This window comes from Chrysoperla carnea, chromosome 1 (assembly GCF_905475395.1).
Source record: "Chrysoperla carnea chromosome 1, inChrCarn1.1, whole genome shotgun sequence".
NCBI lineage: Eukaryota > Metazoa > Arthropoda > Insecta > Neuroptera > Chrysopidae > Chrysoperla > Chrysoperla carnea.
In genome coordinates this window covers 94,726,103-94,735,916 of record NC_058337.1, presented here as the reverse complement: position 1 = coordinate 94,735,916, position 9,814 = coordinate 94,726,103, and positions in this window count along the sequence as shown.

Here is a 9,814-nt window from a genome sequence, read left to right as displayed (position 1 = left end):
TGCATTCGTGTCTAGAACTCGAATAGCCTAATTGGTAGGGCGCTTGACATGAATCCAAGAAGTCCGGGTTCGAGTCCTGGTTCGAGTGTATTTTTTTCAATTCTCTTTAATTAAGATTGCTAGACAAGACATTTGTCAATTTAGTTTACGATTGAATGTAACATATTATATATCAAAATTAGTCGAAAGACCATGATGTAAATATTGTGTGCATAATTAAATGTGAACAACAATAAAAAGTAATAATAATAAATAAGGTGGATAAACAAAGTAAAAAAATTCATTGAGTTGAAAAAATTGCATTCGTGTCTAGAACTCGAATAGCCTAATTGGTAGGGCGCTTGACATGAATCCAAGAAGTCCGGGTTCGAGTCCTGGTTCGAGTGTATTTTTTTCAATTCTCTTTAATTAAGATTGCTAGACAAGACATTTGTCAATTTAGTTTACGATTGAATGTAACATATTATATATCAAAATTAGTCGAAAGACCATGATGTAAATATTGTGTGCATAATTAAATGTGAACAACAATAAAAAGTAATAAAAAGCAATTTGTATATTAAGCGTCAAAAACCAAAGGTTTTTTTTTTGCATTAACAGAATCTGTGATAAATTTTCTTCATGATGAAAACTATTTTGAAGCTCAATCACCAATTAATTTTTGTACAATTAACATTATTGTGAGTTCTTTCATAAGGTACTGAGTTAAAAATCACAATTTTAAAATGAAATAATTCAAAATTTTGCTCAGCAAGACAACTATCATTTACCGCAAAAAAAAAACATTCACCGTACTTGCTCAAGCAGCCGGACTACTTTAAAATATATTATTTATTGCACATTCTTAAATTTTGTGAAACTAACTAATTTATGTCTTGAGCCGCATTAAGCAAAAAAAAAAAAAAAAAACGATCCCTGTCTGTATAAGCAAGGAACTTGGTTGAAGTGAAAAACCACAAGCGAAAAAGTGATTATGATCCTTTGAACTTCGGAATAATACAAAAATCAAAAAATAAAAGAAGAAATTTTTGACAAAGTAAATGTCGTGAGCCCTGCGCAGTCTGGTAAATAAATTTTGCAGTGCGCCCCATAAGACTAGTATGCCATTCATACTTCACTCGAAAAGTCTATTGATTTTTATAACAAAACAGCCAATGTAAAGGATATATGATTTATTAAATCCACAAATGACTTATTAGAAAAGTTTATATGATCAAGAAAAATAAATATTTGCATTCAAAAAATATATATTTTATGAAAACAAATCAATATTATTAACTCCTCGAAAGAAATTTTCTTAGTTTAAATAATGAAATCTATTATTATATGATAATCATATATTCTAATCAGATTATTCAATATCAGTCTTACGTAACATGTTACTTGTGTATTTCTGTACCCACTTGCGTACCCACAGAGCTATATTACTTTTGTTCCCTACCACATTTTTCTAAAACAATAAAGATAACCTTAAGACGGATGGTGGTAGGCAAAAAACGAATTAAAACACTATACAATCAATCTAATCAAGAAATAATATGTAAACACTCAGATTAATATCAGGCTATTAATACGACGTAAATATCAAATAAATAAACTTCAAAAATATTACTTTTGATTTATAAAATTACGTATTGCCCTCTTACAAAACCTGACATCGAGGAGCACGAGTGGATTGCAAATAAAGGATTTCCGACTGTTAGATAAACCTACAGAGCATTTGTTACTTTCGATCCGTCGTTACTTTTGTACCGGGTCTTTGCTTATTATATTTTTGACTTTAAATTCTATTTATTTTAATAAATAATTGTCTTCCAATAAATATTAACTAACGTTCTAGAGCATGATTTAATGTTGTCGTCAGATGTAGTTTGCATCGCACTCCCTACGAATAAAAAATAGTATGCCTTACGAAATAAACAATTAATAAAAAAATTCAATAAATGAGTATTTTCTGACAAATTAGGTTTTTAAAGTCGTCCGACATTTATACACATATACGTCTAAGAGTTTTACAACATTTTTATTAACTACTTTTTACAACAATTGGTCAAAGTTAAATGAAAATTGATTGAGATGAATGTGAACTTTCCATTATACGTTCAAAATTGACTTTATTATTGGTATTGATTGAAGTCCAATCAAGTAGTACCTATACGTAGATTACACATACTTCACAATATCATATCCTCTCAGACCATAATACCCACAATACATAACCACATTACCGACCACCATACTACTAACCTGGGCACACAATTCAAGTAGATAAATGTATTTTACAGTGTGCTTTTCCACAATTTATTTTAAAGTATTTTCCAATACTAATTCAATTTTGTTACAGTACAGTAAAAAAGAAAAAAAAAAACGGAAATAAAAAATCGTGATACACTACTCGACTCGAGTTGTATAACATGGAAAATTCAATTGAAATCTTTTTTTTAAGTTTTCTTTAAATAGTTCTTTTTTTATAAGTTATATATTTTTTTCTTTTATTTAAAGTTGGCAGCACTAACATTATTTATTATAATGAAAAAGAAATATTTCCTTTTATAAAGATTAATTGATTTTTTTGTGTGTGAATAAATGCCCTGTTGGTTTTTTTTTCTACTTCCGATATAAATTATAATATATGCAAGAAAAATAAAAATTTATTACATTGCCGCAAGGGAATGTATTAAAATTTAGAATATTTACTAGAGAGATACCCACCCGCTTCGCGGGGTTTAAAAGTAAAGATTGATAACTCGAAATAATGGTAAGGATTGTTTTACACAGGTAAAATATGTGTATGGTTTTCTATTTTTTTAAAGGTATAATAGTCGTAATTATTCTTTGAGTATATCAGAAAAGATGGCCGTGAAATATTTTATATTGACTATTTTTACAGAAATCTGTAATTTATGGTAATGTCAAATTAAATTATTTATTTTTATTTTTTATTAATATATCTTTATAAATTATATCTCATGTGTTATTTTGAAGAATGAGCTATATTGCTGTACAGTTTCATTAAAAACCATTCGCTAGTTTTAGCGTGGAAGCGTAACAAACAAACAAACATGGTTACTTTCGCATTTATAATATGCAAAGATTTTTATTCCAAATTTATAGTTAGTATTTATGAAAATTCCTTATTTATATCTATAAAACAAATTCAGCTATGGTTACATTAAGTAGCGGATTCGTGCTAACACAAATAAATCGGTGCAAGTAACCTTTACCTTACGCAGACGAATCTATCCACCAGTTACTTTGAATGGTGTGATACTTTCACAAAACGAAGATGTCAAATGTGGCGCAAACTATGTATGGGCCAAAAGAAAACAGTTACCAAAATACTCGATTCAATAAATATTTCTGGTTACTTAATCGTAACTCTAAATTATCACTTGAAAATAAGTTATTAGTGCGTATAAAAGCATTTTTGAAACCTATACGGTATTAAATTGTGGGATGCTTCAAGTGTTAGTTGAAATTTTACAGCGTTTTCAGTCTAAAGTGCTGCGTGCGATAAGTGATTCACTATGGTACATAGGAAACGATGACCTACATCAAAATTCAAATGTGTCTACAATGCGTGAAGAAATAATGCGATTTAGTAAAAACTATTATGTAATGTTATGTATCGTTTAGGAATGCATCCAAATGTGTACTTGCTTAATCTTCTGGAAAATAGTAGTAAGACTTTAGACAGACTAAAGAAGCTTAATATCTTAGAACGAAAATACAGATTTATTTGACATTCTAGGGATAATTTTACTTAAATAATTTTACTTCTAAGAATTTTTTATTTCTGTGCCTTCTATTGGGTAGACACAATTCAAGATTTTTCTATATCACTCTTTTCATAGTTCTTATTTGAACTGATAATAGTAAAAATTAGGGCGCTAAAAAAATTATATATACCTATTTATATAAATACTTCAAAACTATGAGTCCAGTATTTACTTTAAAACGATGTCTTTCTGAGGTGATCAATCAGATAACCAGATAATCCTTAGATCTCTGTCGCTATGAAACACTGCTGCATTCGATTTAACTTTGTACCTTTTATTGTATCTTTTACATAGTTAGTTCAACAACTTTTACCAAGAAAATATTTTCATGTCAATCAAAGTCGATAGAACTATTTTAACGCAATTTAATATACTAAACTGCAGTAATAGATAAAACCTGTCGGCAAAGAAAATTTAAACTTTTCATATCTCACGGTCTGGGCAGAATAGTTCAAATAAGATCTAACAAAATTAGTTTGGAAGTTATGCGATGTTTCTTTACGAATTCCCTTTAAAAAAACTTTGAGAAAATGATAATATATTTTATTCTGTCACATAATTTTATATAGCAATTAATAATGGCTACTAATGTATTAAAATAAAAGAAAAAAATATTTTTTAAATTTTAATGTATGATTATTTTTGATTTATGACAAATTTTTTTGAACATAATGGAGGAAATGTGTTTTAAAATGTGAATACATATTATTATAAAAATTATTCCATACCTTCGTGGTATGTGTAATTATAAATTGATTTCTCAAATCAATATATTTTGTTTTTAGAGATGGAGCGAATTTTCTGTTACAAATCGGTATATTAGGCCGGCCACTTTTTATACCCCGTATTTGTCCAATCGATGAAAAAGACGAACTTATATTATTTCAAAATCAACTAAGTACACTTAAGTTTTAGTTAGCGAACGCAAGTATTTCTGAAAATGTCGGTAACAAACGATTGCATAGCCGCACATTCACCGTTAACAGTAGTAATATTGGTAAATATCAACTTTGGGAAAATCTTCTACCGATTAGGCGCTATATAAAAATTAAAATTAAAATTTCAAACTATTATCCTTCCAAACATCAAACGGTTCAACAAAGCGGATGGGTTACAGCAAGATTATTGAAATTTTCCCTTTATCAAGTTTTAAATAGTCCTATAGAACGGATATTACAAGAAATTTTTTATAGTAACTATATACTTAAAATAGACATAAAAATTACCTGTTAAATGTCTGTCAACTAAATAATAATCGATGTTGCTAGTTGTTTTTATAATGTGTCTGAAATAAAGGAAAAAAAAAATTAGAACATAAATATGACATAAAAGGTAATAATCATCACATCATCCATGATATTATCACAAAAATACATATTTTTCTATTAGAAATTTTCTTTATATTTTTATACATACAAGATGTCCTTAAAAAGTCTGCCTAACGATCTACTTAATATTGTACACCACAAAACAAGTCGACATAGCAAAACTTCCATAGGTACCAAGTGTGAGGCAACTACAATTTTTTGTTACTTAACCCCAAACGCGAAATGATACTTTGTTAAAATTGGGTATGTTTACATTATAAAGTCCCGATAAAAATTAAGTTTTCAGCTATTTATTGGTGTTGAACGTAGGATTTGTGAATTCAAAAAGGATTGAAAGTACCTAATTAAGATTAAGTAAGTTGTATAAGTTAAAAATCATCAAAAATCATCCCGCAGGTTTAATAGAGTAGTAATTGGAGACCATTCTATGTTCATACATTAAACTCATGATTCTGAAATGCACCTTTTAGTCGAATTGTTAAGTATTGAAAATACAAGAATTTCAACAATTATATTGATAACAGTCTATTACGCAGCCTATTAAAGATATTTTTAGACCTCAAGAACATCTGAAACCATAGAAAGTAATTTTTAATTAACATAAGCCGTTCGCCAATATACTTAATTTTAGAAAAATGGCATTTCGTGTGTCGAATAAAGTTACAAAACATGATTTCAATATTTCAACTAACCGGCAAACGAAGTAACTTAATACTAAGGAAAGAAAAGCTGAATCAACTTAATTTAAAGTTACTATTATCTGATAAAGTTTTGTACAGATCTTTTAGTATGACACCCTGTATAGGTAGTACATCTATAGAAAAAAAATAAAATATTGTTAAGTAAAAATAATAATACACGACTAGAATTACCAGTTTCTATTAAAAAATATCAAAATGCTATATGTATATGTATGTAATATACACAATAGATATTATGTAATGATGATAATGGAAGGAAAACCTATATATGTTATTGTTATTATACAACAACAATAATAATCATAATAATAATAATAATATACCATCAAACCTAACCTCAATGTAACCTCAAACTAAATATTAAATCTATTATTTATTATGATTATTATTATAAGAGGTGAAAATCTCGTTGAAACAAAAACACTTTACTTTTATGCAAATTATGTACATCTACCGATTTTTTTTGCGAACAACATAACTGATTTGTTTTTATATATTTGCATTAATTCGAATGGTGCATACAGTTTCGAAGATAATTTTCTTAAAGCTTTGTTTGACGTAATAACATTAATACACCATTGTGTGTAGAAGTGAACAGAAGTTTTAGAAATTTTAACTCATCTTGGATTACTGTAGCAGAAAACAATACCAACCAAAATGATCTTATTTCATAGAAATTACCACAAGCAAAATGCATTTTTATAGGTTCTAATGTTAAAATATTTGCGCATTCGTGTAAAATTAACAATATTACACAGAAGTTAAAGCACACGGCCACTTGAATATCATAAACAATTAAATTTTTAAATAGAAAATAAGTTAAAGTTTTCTTATTTCGATGTGATACCGTATAAAATATTGAAGGAGGTATCACCGAGAATGAATTTTAACAATTATATGGAGTTGGCTAATAATATTTTGAGAAATGAATTTAAATTAAATAGACGCAAAAGCAGTTAATATTGTTATTTTTAAAGTTTGTGTATTTTAACATTTTCCATGTCACCAACATTGCACAACGAGTCTCATCGTAATTCATAATCTTTTTTGGGATTTAAATTTTATTCATTTTAATTAACTAATATTTAATTATATTTACCTTTTAAAAAAAGTTTTGTTTGAAAAAGTTTGAATTGTGAATTGAAATATACTCCAGGATAATTCCTATGCTAAAAAAACACAAATACGTAATAAAACAAGTTTCATAGTGGGAATGTCCTGGTTCTTGATCTATGTGTGTGTATGTGATTTTACGGTGAAACAATTCTTCAACGATTTTTATTTTTATCGTTTAAATCGTGAATTTACAGAACTCTGACTCTTTTGTCTTTTGAAGTTTTTGCAGTATCCGACAAGAAATAAGACATTGTGTTTTAGTTTCTCACCCACAGTTTAACCTTCAATTATTTTTCATATTAATTGATCTGTATATGTTTCTTTAAGATTGGTTCTATTTACAAGATATGAAGATGTTTAAGAGATACAAAAAAAAGTCGAATATTCAACAAAATTATATTTATGATTAAATTACAAAACACGTATAAATAGATTTTGGGTAAATACATTTAGACTGACATATTATATACGAAAAAAATGTGTGATATGGATATTTGATTTGATACCTTTATAATAGCCCACGCACTAAATATGCACGTCAAAATCTTGTAAAAGATAATGACTGTTTTGTTCGAAGTTGCAGAAAATGATTTTCTGTGATTTAATTTATATTTTTTGTAATTTAAATACATGACGTGGTTTTTAAAGCTATAAACTAAAAATTTTTATCTCAACTCGGTACCTACAATATAAAATTAGTTTTCAAACACGCATGAATCAATCATACCGTAATTTTTGGTAAATCATTGCTTCCTCAAAAATTTTTATTTAAACGCAATTATTATTTCAAATATCTCATATATGTTTTAGGTTTTGTTATATTTTACATGTCATAGTTAATTCCCGTATATTTATATCATGTTATAATATGTTGGTACTCTTCATATACAAAATTTTTAATATTTTGAATTAAGTACATCAAAACATAACAACATCACCACGTCAAGTAGATAACATGATGTTAATTAGGTATTTAACATGAAATTCAGAAATCCAATACTACATGATATTTGTAATACCAACATATAAACATACCCGATGGTCTACAATGAAGTCCTGTGCATATCGAGGAAAAGTAAAGAGGTAAGATCAATTTCAACAGGAAATATTGTTTTACATGCCTATAATAAAAACTATACTATACAAGATGTCCTGGAAAACATGTACAACGCTCCTCGAGGCTTGATTCAACTTAAAATTGGTTCTCATAAAGAGAATACCATTCGAGTTATTAGTTGAAACGTGGCTGAAGATTGTTGAGCATAGGGTCAACCCTGGAAATCAAGACTGGCCCAATCGCGTATCAGTACCGAATAACAATATCGTTTCATCGTTGGATGTCAGATATTGGGCCAAGCTTCGATTAAAGTACTCGCCCATATTAGCAAATTAAAAATGTAACGTATAGTCTCAAACTTCAACTCTACTGTTTGTTTAAACTTCATCTCTTAGTGTTCAAAGCTTACGTGTATTGTGATAAAAACTATTCACGATTCCAATCAAATCCGCAATCCATTTTTTGGGATGGATACCTAAATAATCACCTACTTCTACAATAAATTTGTACATTAACACATTAACAAAGTAAGAAATTCATATAAAAGGCTTTTACATTTAAACATATAGAACTCTAAATTAAATATGCAGCTTCGTTGGAAAGCGCGTATGTAACAAAACAATTACTAAGGCACTCGATGAAACCCAGGTTTTAACGACTCTCGCATGTTGTTTGATTATTTATTGAGGATTGTTTTGATTTGAAGCTGCCGTTGTCGTTTGGCTCATATTAATACAAAATACTTTTTCAAATTCACATACAAGGGAAATTTACAAAATTTAAAAAAACTTTCGACAAATTTTTCGTCTACGGAACTCTTAACTCGCATTTGAAACATATCTAAGAACACTTTCCATTAAATTGCCATTTTCCTTAAAGCCTTTTCCAAACTGAGCCAATTTGGAAGAACTTTGCTAATTTTTAGATTTTTAGGATACTGAACTCTAAATTTGAACTTGAAACTTAGCTAAGAACATTTTTTATAAAATTACCTTTCACACAAAACCAAAAAAGTCAAAATCGGTTCATCCGTTTAGGCGCTACGATGCCACAGACACACAGACAAACATGCACACAGACAGAGACACACACATAGCGGAAAAATCTAAAAAACTCCTTTTTTTAATTCGGTGTTAAAAATACCCCTTCGAATAAAAATAAATAAAATCCCACTTGCATGTGATTTAATTTAAGTTTAAAGTTCTATCATTTCAGAAGGAAAACCTTCACATTTAGCAATGAAAAAGAACGAAAAAGCTGTGTGTTTTTGAAAGGATGATTTTAAGAGTATAATAATGGCAAGGTAGTATTATTGTATGTGCTCGTTTGTTTTGGTTGTTGTTGTTCATAGGTTTTCATTCAAAAAAACAACCCATAAATAAATGTAAACAAACAAATACATACGTAAATAAACAAACCTTACAATGCTTTGAAGAAGAAAATAATATATAGCAAAAAGACAGAATAAAAATATAATATTATTATATACATGAATGCGGAGAATTTTTTAATGGCTATTTGTCTGAGCAATGCATGGGTTTTGCACCAAGACTCTATCATGCAGCTTCAATCAGGGGGAGAGCATTTGGTATAAAATTAATTCAAATTCTTTTTTTGGCAGGATTCTATCGCGAAACCATTACAGATAGGTAAGAATCAATCGGACAATTTGAATCAAATTTAATCCACCTATCACAAAGTCAATGCTTTTTGGAAAAACAATGGCGGGGGCTATTACCTCTCTGAATAAATCATTCGAACATTGATATAAATGTCAAGGAAGGGTAAAAAAGGCACCTACTATTAAAGATCAATTTTAAAACGAATTTTTAT